The sequence below is a fragment of the Phyllobates terribilis genome, unplaced genomic scaffold, assembly GCF_046119375.1.
Source record: "Phyllobates terribilis strain yellow unplaced genomic scaffold, ASM4611937v1 Scaffold_10__3_contigs__length_209671492, whole genome shotgun sequence".
NCBI lineage: Eukaryota > Metazoa > Chordata > Amphibia > Anura > Dendrobatidae > Phyllobates > Phyllobates terribilis.
This window is the reverse complement of record NW_027362770.1, coordinates 40155834-40179542: the sequence shown is the minus strand read 5'-3', so window position 1 is coordinate 40179542 and position 23709 is coordinate 40155834.

Here is a 23709-nt window from a genome sequence, read left to right as displayed (position 1 = left end):
AGTGACGAAAACTTAAAGTCCGAGCATTCTATAAATACTTGGTGCTTGGCCGAGTATACTCGGCGAAAGGGTTAACCGAACATACTCGCTCATCACTAATGATGACACATGGGAAAAAAAAATCTATTTGTTCTCTGGAATGGTAACACTTTTAGATGTGTCCACTTCTCAGACAACCCCTTCTTAATCACTATATTTTCCCCATGTAAAACAACAACAGGCTACATCATTGCTGGAATGGCGCCAGCAAAGGGGGTGAGTATAGACTGTTATTTTACATGGGGGAACTATAATGTTTGAGAAGGGGTTGTTTGAGTAGTGGATAACACTTTTAAAGTGTGACTATAGTTTTTGGCAATCTTTCAGAATAAACTGTTATGAATACACTACATGAGATATAATATACTGACCAGTATATAACTTGCATTCCACATTCATCACCAGTTTCCCCTCTTCCATCTCCATGTTTAATTATAAGTTTTCATTAGCTTCAGGTCTGGTGAGAGTGAATACTAGCTGCGGTTAAATCTACACTGCACTGTATAGACTGCGAAGAGGAAATGCTGTTCCTTTATCTCCATCACATACAAAGAAAGAAGCAGCAGGGAGGTCATTCATTACACAGCAGTACTGAGCTGAGTTACTGTGAATCAAGCACTAGGATGACACAGTAAAATACTTGCTAGAAACAGCAGCTATTAAAAAGGGTTAATTGAATGTACTTCAGTTATTTCACATTAGCCCCGGTTGCGTTTTACGTCTTTTTTGTTTGCATCCAATTCATTATTCTATTTTCATTATTCTACTCGCACCTTTTTTAAGTCTCTTTTATACGTGCTTGCCTGTTGTTTTTTTTCTACTTTGAGGGCAAAGTATAGCGATTCCAGATGCTTTTGCAAAACTTGGCACAACTTTACTCCAATCCTCACCTTGTGTATTTTCGAGTACATCAGCATTTTGGCACAATTTTTGCATATTTTGGTGCCCAAATTAGCAAAAACAGTTCAAGACAGTAAGAAAGACCATTTTTGACTTAGTGCAAAATTCATGAATCATTAGATAAATTTGTCACTAAAAACAGCAACTAATACCACAGGACAAAAAAGTGACTTAAAAAAGCTCAAATGATGAATCGGAGCCATTGACTCTAGATGTATCTTTTTAATATTTATCAGTTCCTTCACCTGTGGACTAATTTCAAGGGTTTTCCGAGAAAAAAAGTTTTAATTTTTTTAATCCATAGGTTTGCACACAAAAAGGATGACAAACTCTGGAATACTCAACCACTGCAGGTCCAAAGCTGCCTCTGCATTGCTCTCCCTGGTATTTGTAGACACGTTGCAACAGATATATCACAACTAGTGTTGAGCCACCCCCGTGGTGTTCGGGTTTCGGTTCGGTTCGTCGAACACCGGGATGTTCGAGGAACTGTTCGTCGAACACCGGGATGTTCGAGGAACTGTTCGTCGAACACCTTAGAACACCGTCGAACACAGTCGAATACCGTTAAAACCAATGGCAGGCAAACAAAAACACATAGAAACACATAGGAAACACCTTCAAAGGTGTCCAAAATCTGACAAACTGCTCAGAAGACACTCTCTTTAAAAAAGCCGTCCGGCAATTCAGCAGCGGCATATACCGGTACCCGACAATTTAGACAAGAAGGAATAGAGCATCACACATAGATTAGATAGATAGAAACATGTCAGTCACATATATAAGAAGTACAGTGACAGTGTTGGTTACTGTACTTGTCATTTAGTGATAAAGGATTTATTAAAAAAAATAGTGTTTTCATGCACCGTCTCTTTAAAAAAGCCAGCTGGCAATTCAGCATCGGTACCCCACAATTTATAACAGAAAGAATAGAGCATCACACATAGATTAGATAGATAGAAACATGTCAGTCACATTTATAAGAAGTACAGTGATAGTGTTGATTACTGTACTTGTCATTTAGTGTTAAAATAAAGGATTTATTAAAAAAAAAATAGGCGTGGGGTTCCCCATAATTTTAGGCTCTAGCGGAGGTTAAGCAGACGGCTGGGGCAGATGTTTGAAGCCTGGGAAGAGGGTAATACCCACGGAGCTTCCCAGACTACTAATATCAGCCCCCAGCTGAATACCTAGCCTTTACTAGCTATTAAAATGGGGGACCCCAAAAAAAATGACGTGGGGTCCCCCCTATTTTAATAGCTAGCAAAGGCTAGGCAGACAGCTGGGGGCTGATATTAATAGCCCAGGAAGGGTGCCATGAATATTGGCCCCCTCCCAGGCTAGAAACACCAGCCATCAGCGGCCCCAGAAATGGCGCATCCATAGGATGCGCCAATTCTGGCACTTAGCCTCGCTCTTCACACTGCCCTGTAGCGGTGGCAGTGGGGTAATAGGGTTGGGGTTGATGTCAGCTTATAATGCCAGCTGACATCAAGCCCAGGTTAGTAATGGAGAGGCGTCTATAAGACACCCCCATTACTAACCCCATAGTCAAAGTTACAAAAAAACACAAACACCCAGAATAAAGTCCTTTAATTGAAATAAAGACACAATTCTTTATTGTTCTAAATTAAACCATACTTACCGTCACGCCCATTCCAGCTCAAGCCAACGATCTCCTGCATTAAAAGTAAAATAATAAATCAATCTCATCCTTACCTTTCCATGGTTCCCAGGACGGCTTCAGCTCTGCTACATTCACATGACAGGCTGGACCGCAGCAGAACACTGCCATCCAGCTTGCCATGCGGCAGACACTGAGAAGCGCAGGCATGCTTGAGCTCCTCAGTGTCTGGCTGTGACGGCATCCAGATGAGCCGAGTTCATGTCCAATGAACTCAGCTCACCTCATGCACATCACTGACAGCGTAGGAAAATTCTCCTGCGCATGCGGTGAGTGCAGGAGAATTTTCCCACGCTGTCTATGAAGGATTGCATGCTGGATGGCAGCGCTCAGCTGTGATCCAGCCTGTCATCTCAATGCCATCCCAGCGTGGGAGAATTCTCCTGCTCAAGCGCTGAGCACTGAGAATTTTCCCACGCTGTCAGTGACGTGCATGAGGTGAGCCGAGTTCATTGGACATGAGCTCACCTCATGCACTTCCCTGACAGCGTGGGAAAATTCTCCTGCACTCACCGCATGCGCAGGAGAATTTTCCCACACTGTCAGTGACATGCATGAGGTGAGCTGAGTTCATTGGACATGAACTCGGCTCATCTGGATGCCGTCACAGCCAGACACTGAGGAACGCAAGCATGCCTGCGCTTCTCAATGTCTGCCGCATGGCAAGATGGATGGCAGCGTTCTGCTGCGGTCCAGCCTGTCATGTGAATGTAGCAGAGCTGAAGCTGTCATGGGAACCATGGAAAGGTAAGGATGATGTTGCTTTATTATTTTACTTTTATTGCAGGAGATCGTTGGCTTCAGCTGGAATGGGCGTGATGGTAAGTATGGTTTAATTTAGAACAATAAAGAATTGTGTCTTTATTTCAATTAAAGGACTTTATTCTGGGTGTTTGTGTTTTTTTGTAACTTTGACTATGGGGTTAGTAATGGGGGTGTCTTATAGACGCCTCTCCATTACTAACCTGGGCTTGATGTCAGCTGGCATTATAAGCTGTCATCAACCCCAACCCTATTACCCCACTGCCACCGCTACAGGGCAGTGGGAAGAGCGAGGCTAAGTGCCAGAATTGGCGCATCCTATGGATGCGCCATTTCTGGGGCGGCTGACGGCTGGTGTTTCTAGCCTGGGAGGGGGCCAATATTCATGGCACCCTTCCTGGGCTATTAATATCAGCCCCCAGGTGTCTGCCTAGCCTTTGCTAGCTATTAAAATAGGGGGGACCCCACGTCATTTTTTTGGGGTCCCCCATTTTAATAGCTAGTAAAGGCTAGGTATTCAGCTGGGGGCTGATATTAGTAGCCTGGGAAGCTCCGTGGGTATTACCCCCTTCCCAGGCTTCAAACATCTGCCCCAGCCGTCTGCTTAACCTCCGCTAGTGACTAAAATTACGGGGAACCCCACGCCAATTTTTTTTTTAATAAATCCTTTATTTTAACACTAAATGGCAAGTACAGTAATCAACACTATCACTGTACTTCTTATATATGTGACTGACATGTTTCTATCTATCTAATCTATGTGTGATGCTCTATTCTTTCTGTTATAAATTGTCGGGTACTGATGCTGAATTGCCGGCCGGCTTTTTTAAAGAGACGGTGCATGAAAACACTATTATTTTTTTTAATAAATCCTTTACACTAAATGACAAGTACAGTAACCAACACTGTCACTGCACTTCTTATATATGTGACTGACATGTTTCTATCTATCTAATCTATGTGTGATGCTCTATTCTTTCGGTTCTAAATTGTCGGGTACCGGTGTATGCCCCTGCTGAATTGCTGGCTTTTCATGTTTCACTGTGAGCACTGTTCCCATCGATTTGGGCAACCACTGTAATGCCACAACCACCATGGCTGTGGCATTACAGTGAGTGGCAGACAATCCCTGCATGATTGGTGCTCTAAATGCCAGACATGCAGGACACGCTTTTGGTGCACGAACAGTTATCGAACATAACCTCGAATAGCCGAATTTTTTGCAAATCGTTCGCGTTCGTCGAACGACTCGAACACCGCCCAAAACAGCTCAAATTTGAGATTGGCGAACAGTTCTAGTCGAACACCGCTCATCTCTAATCACAACTACTGTGCAAGTAGCCACTGCAACACATCACTGTTCTCAGTGGTGAAGCCAACGTACTCGGAACTAGATGGAGCCCAGAGATTGACCGCAGCTGTCATGTGTGCTCTATTGGTGATGTCCCTGTTGCATCTTCTCAACACAGATTGTGGGTAGTAGACAAGAGGACAAGGGTGAATATTGGCGAGTTTGTTATTTTTTTTGTCTGAAAGCCTATGTAATAAATAACTTTTTCTTGGCAAGCCCCTTTAATTTTATCTGAGAAACTTTTCAATACGTTATTACATCCTGCCTATATATAATGTAACATATTTATATTGTGCTCTGTACATCATACTGTTTTCATTGTAAGCTACCCAAACATAGAAGGCCTAGGAAGAGTTTGAGTTTGCCAGAACGATGTGTGAAATATGGAAGAGTGGGGCTGAGGTCCCTACATGCTGTTAGGGCTGTAGCATGCTGGAAACTGTTGCAGCCTTCTATATCAGTGGCATTGTTGAAGCCGATTTGCCTGCTGAGGATTAGTAGTGGATTTCAGACTAGGAAATATTGCATGAGGTTCAACATGCGGATTTGGACTAGACTCGAAAGAGAAAGTGGTTCAGATGCTACTGAAGCAGGCCAGGAAAGTATTCTGTCAGACTTGGTGGGATGAGCTATAGAGGGGAATCTCCTGTGACTGGGAAGTTATGTCAGCTTGTAAGGAACCCAAAAAATTGTGATTTTCCTTATTATAAATACAGTCAGTAGAAAATCTGTACATTGAGGCATCCCCTTTTATAACCATTAGACAGCCACCAATTTAGACCACAGATTTGAATTTTTATTTCCATTCATGAAGAAAAAAAAATCCAGAAATAGCAAAGTTTTCAGTATTCCTATGCCTCAGTCAAACATAAAGAAATTAAAATATGAATTAACAAAAATATTTGGTATTGCATGTCTAAACAAAGTATAATCTATCAAAATAGAAAATTATTTAAACCCTTACATGAGATGTAGAAAGAAAAAAAAAAGTCGAACCACCAAAATTGCTGTTTTTCAGTTGCCATACTACACTAACTAAAAATATACAATAAAAATCCATCAAAATGTTGAATGTACCCTGACATTATACTAATAAATATTACTACTCACCACACAAAAAAAAGCCCTTAGCCAGATCTACGGATGAAAAAAATAATTATTGGTCTCAGAAAATGGCAAAATTTTTTTTTTTAAATGTTCTTCATTTTTTAACCACTCAGATATATAAAACAAACTTTAACGTATTGTTGTAATAGCAACAACCTAGAAATCATATTACCATGTAATTTTCATCTCAAAATGAACGCCATAAAAACAAAACCCACAAAATTGTGAAATAACTGCATTTTTTATCACCATTACTCACTACTTGGAATTTTTTCCCATTTTTTAGTTCAATATATGGTAAAACAAATGGTGTTGCTCAAAATTACAATTCTTCCCACAAAAAAGAAGCCCTCACACTGATATTTTGATATAAACTAAATCAAAATGATATGGCGCTTGGAAGAAGTGGAAGAAAAAATCTAAAGCAAATAAACAAGACTGTCCATTTCCTTGTTAGTATTAATAGTTTTCAGAAATGTGGTGTGGCTATGACATCTCACCTCTTTGCAAGTACTGTCAGGACTCCATATATGCCGATCTGCCTGTATATAACCACTCTTCTAGCAGAGGGTATTTCATTCTATTTTCTCTCTACCATAATCTCCTCTTTTTTTGTTTTTCTTGATAGGTAAGGTTGTGTGATTTTTCTTTAACCATTAGGCCACATGCACACGTTGAGTATTTGGTGAGTTTTTTTTATCTGTGTTTGCAAGCTAAAACCAAAAGTGGAACAATCAGTGGAAAAGCATAATAGAACATGTATACCACTTTGCCTTACAGATACTAAAAAACTCACCAAATACTCAATGTGTGTACCTGGCCTTCATGAGTTGTGTAACTGTTATGAACGTGTTCACACTCACACATGGGAAATGCCGCACCTACACCCAACTGGTCCCTGTACAGACTAGAAAGGCCCTAGTCACACAACTTAAAATACCACCTCTGACCTATCTCCCTAAAAGGCCAACAATTGGTTTCCCGTACCTCCTGAGGGACCAGATGAGAGGCCGAAACACACTGTGAAAAGGAGAAAGGAAAGTAGGAAGTAAAATATGAAAACCCAGAGTGAGAAACTAAAGCAAATTCATATATGGTAGAAAGGGAAAGCTAAAGCGAACCAAAAATAAAAGAAAGTATAACTTCACAGAAACCTAACAGTAGGAAAAGGAAAAGGTACTGGGACAGAAAGCAAACAGACTCAATGCAAGAATACAAATATCATAACTGACCGACACTTACAAATAGAAAAAATCAAGTATGAACAGGTGCAAGCTAAGAGAACCTCTCTATATAACTAACAAATTAAAGCTGCACTCTGAAACGCTATGATATGTAAACATTGAATATATGAAATTGGAACTGCTTTACTGCTGTAGAAAGCAGCTTAAAAAATAAAGTTACATAGCGCACAAATTGGCCAATTCATGTGAGTCCAAAAGCCAGCAACAAGACGTACCTCTTTGTTGGGACCCAAAACCTAACATGATGCCTCTCCCAGGCTAAAAGCCTACAATTATAGAGGCAGGTAGGATCAAGATCTATTTAAAAATGCCTTAGGCTGATGGGAAGCGTCCTCTGACTGAGCACTCCTCCCATCAGCTTAAGGCATTTAAAAGTCAGCTGAAGACGGGGATGTCAAACACAAACACACAAAGGACCAAAATCAAAACCTGGACAAAGTCGCGGGCAAACCAGTATACAGTATAATGGGCCCCACATAGTCCTCCATACAGAATAATGGGCCTCACATAGTCCACTATACAGTATAATGGGCCCCACACAGTCCTCTATTGAGTATAATGGGTCCCACTCAGTCCTCCATACAGTATATTGGGATACACACACCGCTCCATACAGTATAATGGGCCCCACACCCTACTCTTTATAGTATTATGAGCCCGACATTGCCTTCCATACAGTATAATGGGCCCACAAAGCCTTCCATACAAAATAATGGCCCCACATAGGGGTGGTGGTTCTGGTTTCACGGGCCAAATATATTCACCCTGCCGGCCAGATTTGTCCCACAGGCCAGAGTTTGACATGTATGGCTCCATGAGTCCAAAAACTGTGGAAAATTTCAGAAAAATGTTCCTCTATATAAAATTGCAAAGACTAACTATGGAACATCTACAGTACATAACGTCATCAAAAGATTCAAAGATTCTGGAGAAATCCACGTGCACAAGGGACAAGGCTAGAGGTCAATATTGGATGCTTGTGATCTACAGGCCCTCAGGCAGCACTGCATTAACCCCTTTAAAGCTCAAGATGTATTAATACGTATCTGTGCCCTGACACGTATTAGTACGTCTTTGCGATCGCGCCTGCACACAGGCTGTGCGGGAGCGATCGCCTACGGGTGTCAGCTGATTGTCACAGCTGACACCTAGTGCTATGTGCTGGGAGCAGTCCCGCACTGCTCCTGGCACATTAGCCCCTGCAATGCTGCGATTGAAGTCGATCGCAGTATTGCGGTGGCAAAGGGAGGTGATCGGGATACTCACCTCTCCTGCCGGCCTCCAGTGCTGTCTGCCGCGGCTTTCTGGAAGTTGCCATGATGACCCGATGTCGTCATGACAACATCCGGGCCACTAGACAGCAGGAAGATATTTTGGTCATGCGCAGTGCATGACCAAAATATCTTCTGCATCTGTAGCACTGACAGCCTGTATTGCACAGGGATGGTGCTGCATTCCTGTGCTATACAGGCTATCAGAATAAAAAAAGTGAAAGTCCCATAGTGGGACAAAGTATAAAAGTAAAAAAAGTTCCAGAAAGTGAAAAAAAAAAAAATTGTAAAAATATAAAAAAATCAATAAAAAAAATAATCCACCAAAAATAAAAATATAATGTACCCATCAATAAACATTATTATGAAAAAAAAACAAGCAATAAAAGTACACATATTTGGTATCACCGCATCCAGAATTACCTGACCTATAAAACTATCCCACTAGTTAACCCCTTTAGTGAACAAAGTAAAAAAAAGAATTAAAAAAACAATGCTTTATCATCATACCGCCAAACAAAAGATAGAATAACACGCGATCAAAAAGACAAATATAAATAAAGATGGTAACGCTGAAAATGGCATCTTGTCTCGCAAAAAACAAACCATCATAAAGCTCCATCAGCCGAAAAATAAAAAAGTTATAGCTCTCAGAATAAAGCGATGCAAAAAAATATTTTTTTTATAAAATAGGTTTTATTGTGTAAAAGCGCCAAAACATAGAAAAACGATATAAATGTGGTACCGCTGTAAACATACTGACCAGAAGAATAAAGCTGCCTTATAAATTTTACCACACGCGGAACAGCATAAAAAAAAACAACAAAAAAAACAATTTCTGAATTGTTGTTTTTTGTTTAATCTGCCTCCCAAAAATCAGAATAGAAAGCGATCAAAAAATGTCACGTGTCCGAAAATGGCACCAATAAAAACGTCAACTCATTCCGCAAAAAACAAGTTGTCACATGACTCTGTCGGCCAAAATATGGAAAAATTATAGCTCTCAAAATATGGGGATGCAAAAAATAGATTTTACAACAAAATTTGTCTTTTAGTGTGTGACAGCTGTCAGTCATAAAAACCCGATATGATTCTGGTATCGCTGTAATCGTACCGACCCGAAGAATAAAATCGTTTAGTCACTTATACCGCACGAGGAATGGTGTAAAAAATAAACTCTTGGGTTAGGGTTAGGGTTTGGGTTAGGGTTAGGGTTGGACTAGGGTTTGGGTTGGGGTTGGGGTTTGGGTTAGGGTTGGGGTTATGGTTAGGGTTGGGGTTAGGGTTGGGCTATGGTTGGGCTAGGGTTAGGGTTGGGGTTACAGTTGGGCTAGGGTTGGGGTTAGGGCTGGGTTAGGGTTAGGGTTGGGCTAAGGTTGGGCTACAGTTAGGGTTGGGCTAGGGTTAGGGTTGGGGTTTTATTAGGGTTGGGGTTAGGGTTGGGATTTTTTTCAAAAGTAAAAGAAAAGATAACGATATGGCGACTAGTGTTGAGCGCAAGTGTTCGCTACTTGAGTTTGCATCGGGTGCTCGGGTATGCACCGAGTATCGCGGGTGCTCGAGTGACATGTTCGAGTCTCCGCCCCATATGCTTCATGGCCAAAAAAACCTCGGGGGGATTGCCTACCATGCACGAGCGATCACCGCATGTTTTTTTTCTAATAACCATGAAACATGTGGGCGGTGACTCGAGCATGTCACTCGAGCACCCACGATACATGGTGCATACCTGATTACCCGATGCAAACTCAAGTAGCGAGCACTTGCGCTCAAGACTAATGACAATTTATTCAATATGATGACCTAATGCTATCAAATTCTGTGTTGTACTTCGGGGTTTAAAATGTTCACTATACCCCTTGATAAAATCCTTAAGGGGTGTAGTTTCCAAAATGGGGTCACTTGTGTTTTTTTTTTCACTATTTAGGCACATCAGGTGCTCTCCAAACATGACATGTCGTCTGCTCTCGATTCCAGCCAATTTTGCGTTCAAAAAGTCACACAGTGCTCCTTCCCTTCTGAACTCTGCCGTGCGCCCAAACACTGTATTTTCCCCACATATGGGGTATTGGTGTACTCAGGAGAAATTGCACAAAAGTTTTTGGGGTCCATTTTCTCCTCTTACCCTTGTGAAAATAAAAAAATTGGGGTTAAAACATAATTTTTGTGGAAAAAGTTAGATTTTTTTATTTTCACGGCTTCATGTTATAAACTTCTGTAAAACACTTGGGGGTTCAGGGTGCTCACCACACATCTAGATAAGTTCCCCGAGGGGTCTAGTTTCCAAAATGGTATCATTTGTGGGGGGTTTCCACTGTTTAGGCACATTAGGGGCACATCCGCTAATTATTCAAGCAAATTTTACATTCAAAAAGTCAAATGGTGCTTCTTCCCTTCCGAACCCTGCCGTATGCCCAAAAAGTGGTTTTCCCCCACATATTTCTCCTGTTACCCTTATGAAAATGCAAAATTGGGGGCTGAAATACATTTTTGTGGGAAAAATGTGAAAATTTTAGTTTTTACGGCTCAATGTTATAAATTTCTGTGAAGTATTTGAGGGTTGAAGGTGCTCAGCACACATCTAGATAAGTTCCCTGAGGGGTCTAGTTTTCAAAATGGTGTCACTTGTGAGGGGTTTCCACTGTTTAGGCATATCAGGGGCTCTCCAAACACAACATGGCGTCTGCTAATTATTCAAGCAAATTTTACAATCAAAAAGTTAAATGGCGCCCCTTCCCTTCCGAACTCTGCCGTGCGCCCAAACAGTGTTTTTCCCCACATATGGGGCATCGGCGTGCTCAGGGGAAATTGCACAATAAATTTTGGGGTCCATTTTTTCTGTTACCCCAGCGAAAATAAAAAAATTGGGTCTAAAGTAACATTTTTGTGAGAAAAGTTAAATGTTCATTTTTTTATTCCACATTCCAAAAATTCCTGTGACGCACCTTAAGGGTTAATAAAGTTCTTGAATGTGGTTTTGAGCACCTTGAGGGGTGCAGTTTTTAGAATGGTGTCACTTTGGGTATTTTCTGTCATAAAGACCCCTCAAAGTGACTTCAAATGTGATGTGGTCCCTAAAAAAATGTTTATGTAAATTTTGTTGGAAAAATGAGAAATTGCTGGTCAACTTTTAACCCATATAGCTCCCTAATAAAAAAAAAAATTTGGTTCCCAAATTGTGCTGATGTAAAGTAGACATGTGGGAAATTTTATTTATTAACTATTTTGTGTGACATATCTCTCTGATTTAAGGGCATGAAAATTCAAATTTTCAAAATTTCTAAATTTTCAAAATTTTCTCCAAATTTCCTTTTTTTCACAAATAAACACAAGTGATATTGAAGAAATTTTACCACTATCATGAAGTACAATATGTCACAAAAAACAATCTCAGAATCAGGGGGATCCATTGAAGCGTTCCAGAGTTATTACCTCATAATGTGACAGTGGTCAGAATTGTAAAAATTGGCCCGGTCATTAACGTGCAGACCACCTTGGGTTATAAAGGGGTTAAAACCGGAGATGATTCGATCATGCAACTCACTTTATGGGCTCAGGAATACTTAAAGAAATCATTGTCTGTGAACAGTTTGCCATGCAATTCACAAATGCAAGGTTAAAAGAAATTGTCATAGATCAACACAATCTTGAAATGCTGCCATCTTCTCTGTGCCAAAGATCATTTAAAAGGGACTGATGCAAAATGGAAAACTGTTCTGAGGTCAGAAGAATCAAAATTTGCAATGCTAATATAAACCATGGACACCATATTCTGAGGACCCAGGAGGAGAGGGACCAACTAGCTTGCTATCAGCGCACAGTTCAAAAGGCTACATCTCTGATTGGACTGGATTGCATTAGTGCCTATGACATGGGCAGCTTACACATCTTGAAAGGCATTATCAATGGTGACAATTATATTGAGGTTTTCGATCAACTTATGCTCCCATCCAATCAACTTATGTTTCAGGGAAGATTTTGTATATTTTAAGCCACACCGTTCTAAACCTCATCCATCACAACAGCATGACTTCACAAAAGAAGAGTTTGGGTGATGAACGGGCCGCCTACAGTCCAGACCATTCACCGATAGAAAACAATTGGCTTGTTATGAAGCAAAAAATCCATCCCCCCAAAAAACAGGTTTGTTGAGCAGCTAGCATCCTACATCAGACAATAAAGGGACATCATTTTTCTTCAAAAACTCCAGCAATCTGTCTCACTTCCCAGATGTTTACAGACTTTCGTAAAAAGAAGGGGGGATGTTACACAATAGTAGACATGGCGTTGTTTCATATTTTTGTGTGTACGTTTGTACATGAATGGCAATGTTCTTAAAGGGAATCAATTAGCAGGTTTTCGCTAAGTAATCTAAAAGCATCACGATGCAAGGACAGAGAGCCTGATTCCAGCGATCTATCACTTAGTTTAGCGGTGCAGCAGTTGTCACAATTTTCTTTGCGGCAGTTCTAGCAGAGCTCAGAGTTTTGAGTCGTGTAACCCCACACACGCCACTGATTGGCAGCTTTCTGTGTGCTCTGTATAAATAAAGTTGATAATCAGCATTGGGTGCGTGGGTGAACTAGGAGGCATGAGGCCTACTTGTCCTGTAATAATAATCTCCTGCTGATAAAACACTGTATTAAAACAGTAAAACACAGCCTACTAAGTGACACATTGCTGGAATCAGGCTTCTCTTACCCAACATCATGGTTCTCTCAGATAAAATAGCAAAAACCTAGTGACATATTCCCTTTATGAGAATATATCATCAGTAGAGATGAGCAAATTTATTTGAGTGGAATTGAATTCTTCTCAAGTTTTTTAAAAAATGATCTTCTCCAGGGTATGGATTTTATGCGTTTCGCTCCACGCAAATTTAGCAGAATTGCTATTTTTCTGCAAAATCCTGCAATATAGAAAAGTCAAACACATCTACTTCAACCTGCTTCGCTCTGACCCATGACATCCAATGCGATAAGGCCTTTGATGTCCCTTCATGCTGTGTTGCGGTACAGGTGTTAACCAGGCTTTGGGCAATGCAACATATGACATCACAATGTCAAGACATGTGCGGCAATGGCATGAGATGTCAGCTGAAAGCCACGACATTGAATGAAGCAGGTTGTAGAAGCCGTGCATGACAGGGGAGAGTGAAGAGAAGAGGTGCAGAGGAATGGACAGAAGGCTGAGAAGAAGGTGGGATAAGTGAGCGGTGAGAAAAGTACTCATCTATTTACTTTTTCTTACATCCTATGTTCATTATGCTCTGACACCTGGAGAAACTCCAAATCATACACAGTGTGCACAGTTATTAGGCAATTTGTATTTTTCTCTTTCCTCAGAGAATATCTATGTGAGCAGAATTATTGCGCAACTAGTAGGTGTAGAATTATTATACAACTAAATGAAAAATGTAAGTTTTCCCATCTCAATTATTTTCATCTCATTAATTCAAATTTTTGGGCAGCACCAACCACAACCTCCCAGACACTGTTCAGAGATATGACTGTTCTCCTTCACTGTAAATCTTCAATTTAAGAAGGGCGCACATATTCTCAATACTGTTTATGTCAGGTAAGTAAAAGAGGTATTGTTATGTTCTGCTACCAGAGCTAAGGAAAGAGAGGAGATCTGTCCCTACGATAGAACTCAGCTTAATCCCTACGATGTAACAGGGGACCTGATCCTGCGATCAGACCTGCTAAAGTCTTAAGCTAGTCTGTACGGAGACCTATAGATGTGGGGAAGGAATCCCTACAAGTACTAAGGACTGGGAGGAATATGGGACACCTCCTAACAGAAATAGTAGCAGACAGACGAACAAACAAAATATATAGAACAAAGAGGTCAGTAGACCAAGCAAACTAACAGAGCAAGACACAGAGCACAGGCTAGCTAGAAAGTAGATATACAATGAAGTCCAGCAAAGCCAGAAGGGCAGAGCAGGATTAAATAGGCTAACAAGGTCATGTGACCAGCAAAGGAAAAAAAACCTAAGAGCAAGGTTCTAACAGTACCCCCCCTTCTAAGAGGATCCTCCGGATCCCCTAGGACCAGGCTTATCAGGAAATCTCCTGTGAAACGCTCTGATAAGTCTGGACGCGGAAACATCATCCGACCTCACCCAAGAGTTATCCTCGGGACCGAAACCTTTCCAGGCCACAAGATACTGCAAACTACCTCTATACCGTCTAGAGTTAAGGATGCGAGAAATTTCATATTCCCCGTCCTCCACCACCGGAGGAACAGAGGCAGAGGCGTCACAATCCGATACAACAGCTTTTTTCAACAGAGAGACATGAAATACCGGATTAATTCTCCAGGAGGTAGGAACCTCCAACCTAACAGCAGATTGGTTGACAACCTGAAGCACCTTAAAGGGCCCTACAAACTTGGGACCCAATTTCTTTGAAGGAATCCTCAACCGCAGATTCCTAGAGGACAACCAAACCATGTCACCAACAGCGAACAAAACCTCCTGTCGTTTCCTATCAAAGTAGTCTTTAGATTTTCTGATGGCCTCTGTAACGGGTCTGGGAGGCGGAACCTCTGAGCTACTATACAAGGGGGCAGTCCTTGTAAGGGAGCGGGTGGCGACCAGGGAAGACGGGCAGGAGGTCACAGCAGGTGACCGGGACAGTCTCTGAGTGAACGGGCTGGAGGTCACGGCAAGTGACCGGGGCAGTCTCTGGATGAACGGGCTGATGGTCACGGCAAGTGACCGGGGCAGTCTCTGAATGAACGGGCAGATGGTCACGGCAAGTGACCGGGGCAGTCTCTGGATGAACGGGCAGATGGTCACGGCAAGTGACCGGGGCAGTCTCTAGGTAAAGGGTTGGTACGATCTGTGGCGGCTGATAATAGACGTGAGCTCCCAGGTGAGCAGGCGAGAGTCTCTGGATGAACGGGTGGTCACAGCATGTGACGGCGGAGCCTCCAGGAAGACCAACAGACAGGCGGCAGATGAGCGCTCCCAGGTGAGCGGGCAGAAGTCTCTGGACAGGCGGGTGGTCACAGCACGTGACGGCAGAGCCTCCAGGTAGTCTAGCAGACAGGCAGCAGATGAGCGCTCCCAGGTGAGCGAGCAGGAGTCACTGGACAGGCAGGTGGTCACAGTACGTGTCGGCGGAGCCTCCAGGTAGACTAGCAGGCAGGTAGCAGGTGTGTGCTCCCAGGTGAGCGGGCAAGCTGGTCCATAGACAGACTGACAGGAGTTGGAAGGCAGACCGTCGGACCTCGGGCAAGCAGGCAGGTGGCTGATGTGCGCTCCCAGGTGAGCGGGCAGACTGGTCCTTAGACAGACTGACAGGAGTAGTAAGGCAGACCGTCGGACCTCAGACTAGCAGGCAGGTAGCAGATAATCAGGCAGGAATCTGGCAGGTAACTGGCAGGTAACTGGCAACGGGACCTGAGGGCTGAAGCAGAGTAGTGAACAGTGCAACAACATTGCTCGGGCACCTCCATTTTGGAGGAGGTGCCTTATATATGGTGAAGTCCTCCGGCCATTGGCCGGGGACTCCTTAGGACGGAGCGTGCGGCCCCTTTAAGAGGAAGGGAGAGCGCGCGCGCGCGCCCTAAGCACAGTGGCCGGGAAGGAGCGCGCGCTGCCAGCAGAGCGGGAGGAGGACGCCGGGCACGGAGCAGGGAGGTGAGGGGAACAGCGTCCCTGCCTAGCAGAGGGCAGGGATGCCGGCGCTACAGTACCCCCCCTTTAGGCCCCCCCTTTTTTAGGCCAGACAGAAATTTAGCTAGGATAAGAGGGGCATGGATGTTCTCCCGGGGCTCCCACGTTCTCTCCTCAGGACCAAACCCCCTCCAATCTACTAGAAAAAAGGTCTTTCCTCTTACCCTTTTGGTGGCAAGAATGTTCTCTACCTCAAACTCGTCCTCAGCAGAAACCGGAGCAGGAGGCGTACCTGTAGACTTGGAAAAAGAGTTAAGTACCACAGGTTTGAGGAGCGATACATGGAAGGAGTTAGGGATCCGTAAGTTGGCCGGGAGTTTTAATTTATAGGCCACCAGGTTGATCTGACTGATGACCTCCAGAGGACTGATGAACCGAGGCCCTAACTTGTAAGAAGGTATCTTGAGTCGGACATATTTAGATGAGAGCCAGACTTTATCTCCAGGACGAAATTGTGGAGGATCCAGGCGTTTTTTGTCAGCGTGTCTTTTCATTCGTTCGGACGACTGAAGGAGTGCGGATCGGGTACTCTCCCAAATGGAGGAAAATTTGCTAACGAGAGATTCCGCAGCCGGGTTGTCCACAGAGGTGGAGACAGGAAAAGGAATCCGAGGATGCTGACCGAAGACTACAAAAAACGGGGATTTGGAGGAGGATTCGCTCTCGTGATTGTTATAGGAGAACTCGGCCCATGGTAGGAGATCCACCCAGTCAGAATGATGGGCATTAACGAAGTGCCGGAGGTAACTGGTCAGGTTCTGATTGATCCGCTCCACTTGACCATTGGACTGTGGGTGGTAAGCGGAAGAGAAGTCCAGGGTGACGTCTAGCAGTTTACAAGTGGCTCTCCAGAAACGTGAGGTGAACTGTACCCCACGATCCGACACGATGTGGAGGGGCAGGCCATGAAGACGGAAGATGTGGCGGATAAAGTCTTTAGCCAGCTCGGGTGCAGACGGGAGGCCAGGCAGGGGAATAAAGTGAGCCATCTTGGAAAAGCGGTCAGCGACCACCCAAATGACCGTACAACCGGCAGAGACGGGGAGATCAGTTATGAAGTCCATAGCAATATGCTGCCAGGGGGCAGCAGGCACAGGAAGTGGAAGAAGGCGACCGGCTGGCAGGTGTCTCGGGACTTTGTTGCGGGCGCAGGACACACAGGCAGAAACAAAGTCTATTACGTCCTTGTGCAGGGTAGGCCAACAGTAGTGCCGGGCAATAAGCTGGAGGGTCTTTTTCTGACCGGCGTGGCCAGCTAGTTTAGACGAGTGACCCCAGTGTAGGATCTTCTCCCGATCAGGTACTGATATGAACGTCTTACCGGGAGGGAGACGATTTAGGCTCACGGGAGCCACCTGCATTACTCTGGTGGGATCGATGATATGTTTAGGTTCTTCCTCGAGATCGGACACCAGAAAGGATCGGGACAAGGCATCTGCTTTGACGTTTTTGTCAGCCGGGCGAAAATGAAGAACAAAATCAAAGCGAGCAAAAAACAAGGACCACCGGGCTTGGCGCGGGTTAAGTCTCTGGGCATGCTGGAGGTAAGCCAAGTTCTTGTGGTCAGTGTAAATTATTACCGGGTGAAGAGCCCCCTCGAGTAGGTAACGCCACTCCTCCAATGCCAGTTTGATGGCCAATAACTCTCGGTCTCCTATGGAATAGTTGCGCTCAGAAGAGGAGAAGAGTTTGGAGAAGAAGCCACAAGTTACCATTCTCCCGGAAGATGATTTTTGAGTAAGTACCGCTCCGGCTCCAGAGGAGGAGGCGTCAACTTCCAGGAAGAACTGCTTGTTGCCGTCCGGGCGATGCAGCACCGGGGCGGAAGAGAAGGCCTGTTTTAGGGAAAGAAAGGCCTCCTCTGCTTCGGGCGGCCACTCTTTGGGATTAGTACCCTTATGGGTGAGCGTGGAAATTGGGGCAGTCCGGGAAGAGAAGTGTGGTATGAAGAGGCGGTAGTAGTTGGCGAAGCCCAGGAATCGCTGAATGGCCTTCAACCCCTCCGGTCGAGGCCATTTCTCGATGGCAGACAGTTTCTCTGGATCCATTCGTAGGCCGGTCTGAGAAATAATGTAGCCCAAAAACGGAAGCGAAGTCTGCTCAAAGAGGCACTTCTCGTATTTAGCGAAGAGGTGATTCTGCCTGAGCCTGAGCAGGACCTGACGAACGTCCCTCTGGTGAGTCTGGAGATCTGGAGAGAAGACCAAGATGTCGTCCAGGTACACCACTACGCAGGAGTAGAGAAGGTCCCGGAAGATGTCATTGACCAACTCTTGAAAGACAGCAGGAGCGTTACAGAGACCAAAGGGCATTACCAGATATTCATAGTGGCCGTCCCGGGTGTTGAATGCCGTCTTCCATTCATCCCCCTGACGGATACGAACCAGGTTGTACGCCCCACGGAGGTCCAGTTTGGTGAAGATTCTAGCCCCCCTCAGACGATCAAATAACTCCGGAATGAGCGGAAGGGGGTACTTATTCTTCACCGTGATCTGGTTAAGGCCTCTATAGTCTATACAGGGACGGAGAGAGCCGTCCTTCTTTTTGACGAAAAAGAAGCCTGCTCCCGCCGGGGAGGTAGATTTCCGGATGAATCCCCTGGCCAGATTCTCCTCAATATATTCGGACATCGACCGGGTCTCAGCAGCGGATAAAGGATAAATACGCCCACGGGGAGGAGTAGTACCAGGTAACAGGTCGATAGGGCAGTCGTATGGTCTATGAGGGGGTAGTGTCTCTGCTTCCTTTTTATTAAAGACATCAGCATAAGACCAATAAGGAATCGGAAGTCCAGGTAGATTAGCTGGGGTAGGAGAAGGACGGATGGGATGGACGGGAACCAGACAGGTCTTATGGCAGTCCTGTCCCCATCGAAGGACTTCTCCGGTCTGCCAGTCAAGCACGGGTGCATGTCTCTGGAGCCAAGGTAGGCCTAGCAAGAGGGAGTGAGAGAGTCCAGGCAGAACATGAAAGGAGATACTCTCAGAATGCAGCATTCCCACCTGCAGAGTAATGGATTCGGTGATGAGTTGGATGGGGCGTGGTAAGAGGCCCCCATCCACGGCAGCAACAGACAAGGGTACAGCCAGAGGTTTGGTGGGGATGCGGTATTTCTCTACCAGGGACTGTGAAATAAGATTCCCGGCTGCTCCAGAGTCAAGTTGGGCTAGTTCGAAATAACGGTTCTCCCCGCAGACGATTGAGACTGACAGCAGCAGAGATGGAAAGGATTTATTCTTGTCTAGGTTGACCTCTCTGAGCGAACCTAGACACAGGCGTTTCCCGACCTCTCCGGGCAGGCACGGATCCGGTGCTCCTTACTGCCACAGTAGAAGCAGCTCCCCTCGGCATGGCGTAAGTCCTGACGGGTTTTGACCATCTTGGTCTGGTCGACCTGCATAGACTCAGGAGAGTGTACCTGGGTAGAGATGGAGGGAGTGACGGGTTTCTGAAAAGTAGGAGCTAGACATGGTAACCTCCTCTCACGGGTGACCTCTTTGGCACGCTCCTGGAACCGTAGGTCAATCCGGGTGGCAAGAGTTATTAGGTCATCGAGAGTGGTAGGAATGTCCCGACCGGCAAGTTCATCTTTAATACGGCCGGACAGACCCTCCCAGAAGACGGATACCAGAGCGTCGTTATCCCAGGCCAGCTCCGAGGCAAGGGTACGGAACCGTATGGCATATTGGCCCACGGTGAGACTTCCCTGACGGAGGCATAGCAGTGATGATGCGGATGAGGTCTTCCGTCCGGGTTCGTCGAAGACTTTCCGGAAAGCCGTGAGAAAAGCAGGCAAGTTGGACACCAGGGGGTCTCCTCTCTCCCATAGAGGATTTAGCCAGGCCAGGGCCTCCCCGGTGAGATGGGACATGATGAATGCAATTTTGGCCCGGTCGGAGTTAAACTGGTGGGACAATAGTTCAAAGTGCAGGGTGCACTGATTTATGAAGCCCCGAGCCTGGGCGGAGTCGCCTCCGAAGCGAGGAGGTGCAGAAAGCCGGGGTCCGGGGTAGGATACCATGATATTAGTGGGCAGCGGAGCTGCCGGATTGCGAGACATGGCACTGGCGGAGGTTGCTGGTGGAGCAGTCAGAGTGTCCAGGCGAGTATTGACATTCCGCAGGTGACCCAGGATGGACTCCTGTTGGGACCTTTGACGGGACAGTTCATGACACAGGTCCGAGAGCGAGGGAGCTTGGGTGCCACCGGGTTCCATGGCCCGAGCAAACTGTAACGGGTCTGGGAGGCGGAACCTCTGAGCTACTATACAAGGGGGCAGTCCTTGTAAGGGAGCGGTTGGCGACCAGGGAAGACGGGCAGGAGGTCACAGCAGGTGACCGGGACAGTCTCTGAGTGAACGGGCTGGAGGTCACGGCAAGTGACCGGGGCAGTCTCTGGATGAACGGGCTGATGGTCACGGCAAGTGACCGGGGCAGTCTCTGAATGAACGGGCAGATGGTCACGGCAAGTGACCGGGGCAGTCTCTGGATGAACGGGCAGATGGTCACGGCAAGTGACCGGGGCAGTCTCTAGGTAAAGGGTTGGTACGACCTGTGGCGGCTGATGATAGACGTGAGCTCCCAGGTGAGCAGGCGAGAGTCTCTGGATGAACGGGTGGTCACAGCATGTGACGGCGGAGCCTCCAGGAAGACCAACAGACAGGCGGCAGATGAGCGCTCCCAGGTGAGCGGGCAGAAGTCTCTGGACAGGCGGGTGGTCACAGCACGTGACGGCAGAGCCTCCAGGTAGTCTAGCAGACAGGCAGCAGATGAGCGCTCCCCGGTGAGCGAGCAGGAGTCACTGGACAGGCAGGTGGTCACAGTACGTGTCGGCGGAGCCTCCAGGTAGACTAGCAGGCAGGTAGCAGGTGTGTGCTCCCAGGTGAGCGGGCAAGCTGGTCCATAGACAGACTGACAGGAGTTGGAAGGCAGACCGTCGGACCTCGGGCAAGCAGGCAGGTGGCTGATGTGCGCTCCCAGGTGAGCGGGCAGACTGGTCCTTAGACAGACTGACAGGAGTAGTAAGGCAGATCGTCGGACCTCAGACTAGCAGGCAGGTAGCAGATAATCAGGCAGGAATCTGGCAGGTAACTGGCAGGTAACTGGCAACGGGACCTGAAGGCTGAAGCAGAGTAGTGAACAGTGCAACAACATTGCTCGGGCACCTCCATTTTGGAGGAGGTGCCTTATATATGGTGAAGTCCTCCGGCCATTGGCCGGGACTCCTTAGGACGGCGCGCGCGGCCCCTTTAAGAGGAAGGGAGAGCGCGCGCGCGCGCCCTAAGCACAGTGGCCGGGAAGGAGCGCGCGCTGCCAGCAGAGCGGGAGGAGGACGCCGGGCACGGAGCAGGGAGGTGAGGGGAACAGCGTCCCTGCCTAGCAGAGGGCAGGGACGCCGGCACTACAGCCTCCTGAAGATTACCACGCACATCCGTCCAAACTCTCTCCAAATCACCGGAAAAATTCTCCTCCTCAGGCACGGCAGATCCCAACTTGGAGAACGACCCAAACGACGGATGTCTCCCAGAACAACAAAAAAAAGGCGAACAACCAGCAGAAGAAGATGTATGATTGTTCAGAGCAAATTCAGCAAGTGGCAGAAACTCAGACCACCCCTCATGATTGTCTGCCACAAAACAACGCAAGAACTGCTCAACATCCTGGTTTTTCCTTTCTGTCTGGCCATTAGATTCAGGATGATATCCGGACGAGAACGACAAATGAACTCCCAACCTATCACAAAAGGCATGCCAAAAGCGAGCCACGAACTGAGGACCCCTATCAGAAACAATGTCAGTAGGAACGCCATGAAGTCTGACAATTTCCTTGACAAAGGCCTTAGCGAGAGTTTTAGCGCAGGGCAGTTTGACGAAAGGAACCAAGTGACACATCTTGCTAAAACGGTCCACGACCACCCAGATGACAGTAAAACCCTCAGAGGGGGGAAGGTCAGTTATAAAGTCCATAGCCAAATGTGTCCAAGGAGCACTGGGAACCTCCAAAGGACAAAGCAACCCCGCAGCAGGAGTATGTGAGGACTTAGATCTAGCACATATAGTACATTGACGCACCCACTTAATGACTTCCTTCTGCCATCCAGGCCACCAAAAACTGCGACCCACCAGTCTCTTGGTCTCAGAGATTCCGGGATGACCTGCCAACCGAGATTCGTGACACTCAACAAACAAATCTCTCCTAAAGGTCCCAGGCACAAACAACCTCCCATGAGGAGTGTTAGAAGGGGCATTCTCCTGTGCTTTAAGAATCTCATTTTCCAAAACGGAGTCCAAAGCAGCTATCACAACACCTTCTTGTAAAATGTTCTCCTTTTTCTCAGCACCGACTATGGGAGAAAAACTGCGAGACAAGGCATCCGCCTTAACATTCTTAGTACCAGGGATGTAAGTAACGGAGAAATTAAACCGCGAGAAAAACAGTGCCCACCTAGCCTGACGGGCATTCAGGCGCTTGGCAGCATCAAGATATATCAGATTTTTATGATCCGTAAGAACCTGAACGGGAAATTCCGCACCTTCCAAGAAGTGGCGCCAGTGTTCAAATGCGAGTTTAATAGCCAATAATTCCCGATTACCAATATCGTAATTCAGTTCAGTCTCCGAAAATTTTTTTGAAAAAAAGGCACAGGGATGTAATCCATCCCCGTTATCCTGAGACAATACTGCGCCAACCCCCACAGAGGAAGCATCAACCTCAACCAAAAACGGCCTAGTAACATCAGGCTGCATAAGGATGGGAGCAGAGGTGAACCTCTCCTTGAGATACACAAAAGCTTCAATGGCCTCAGAAGACCACTGAACCGCATCAGCACCTTTCCTGGTGAGATCAGTCAGAGGTTTGACAATACTAGAAAAATTTTTTATGAATTTTCTGTAGTAATTGGCGAAACCCAAAAACCTCTGTATCGATTTCAAACCAATAGGCCATTCCTGCACAGCCTGAACCTTAACCGGATCCATCTCAAAACCTTTGCTGGAGATAATGTAGCCCAAAAAACTAATTCTCTGTACAGCGAACTCACATTTCTCCAGCTTAGCAAAATGCGAATTGTCCATTAATAACTGTAATACCTCACGCACGCTCCGCCAATGAGACTCCAGATCCGGCGAATAAATCAAAATGTCATCCAAATACACAACCACATTTTTGCCGATCAAAGGTCTAAGGATGTCATTAATCAGATTCTGAAAAAATGCAGGAGCATTAGTAAGACCAAAAGGCATAACCAGATTCTCAAAATGACCCACAGGAGTGTTAAAAGCAGTCTTCCATTCGTCACCCTCCTTCATGCGCAACAGATTGTATGCCCCCTTAAGGTCAATTTTAGAGAACCACTTGGCCCCCATTAACTGGTTAAACAGATCAGAAATCAATGGCAGTGGGTAAGGATTGCGTACAGTAATTTTGTTAATCTCACGAAAATCCAGACAAGGACGTAAACCGCCGTCCTTTTTTTTTACAAAAAAAAATCCAACCGCCACAGGAGACTTAGAGGGCCTAATGTGACCGGCGGCCAAACTTGTCTGTATGTATTCCTCCAAAGCCTTCCTCTCAGGAATAGTAAGGTTAAATAAACGACTTTTAGGAAGAGTCGCTCCAGGGACAAATTCAATAGAACAATCATAGTCTCTATGGGGAGGCAAAACC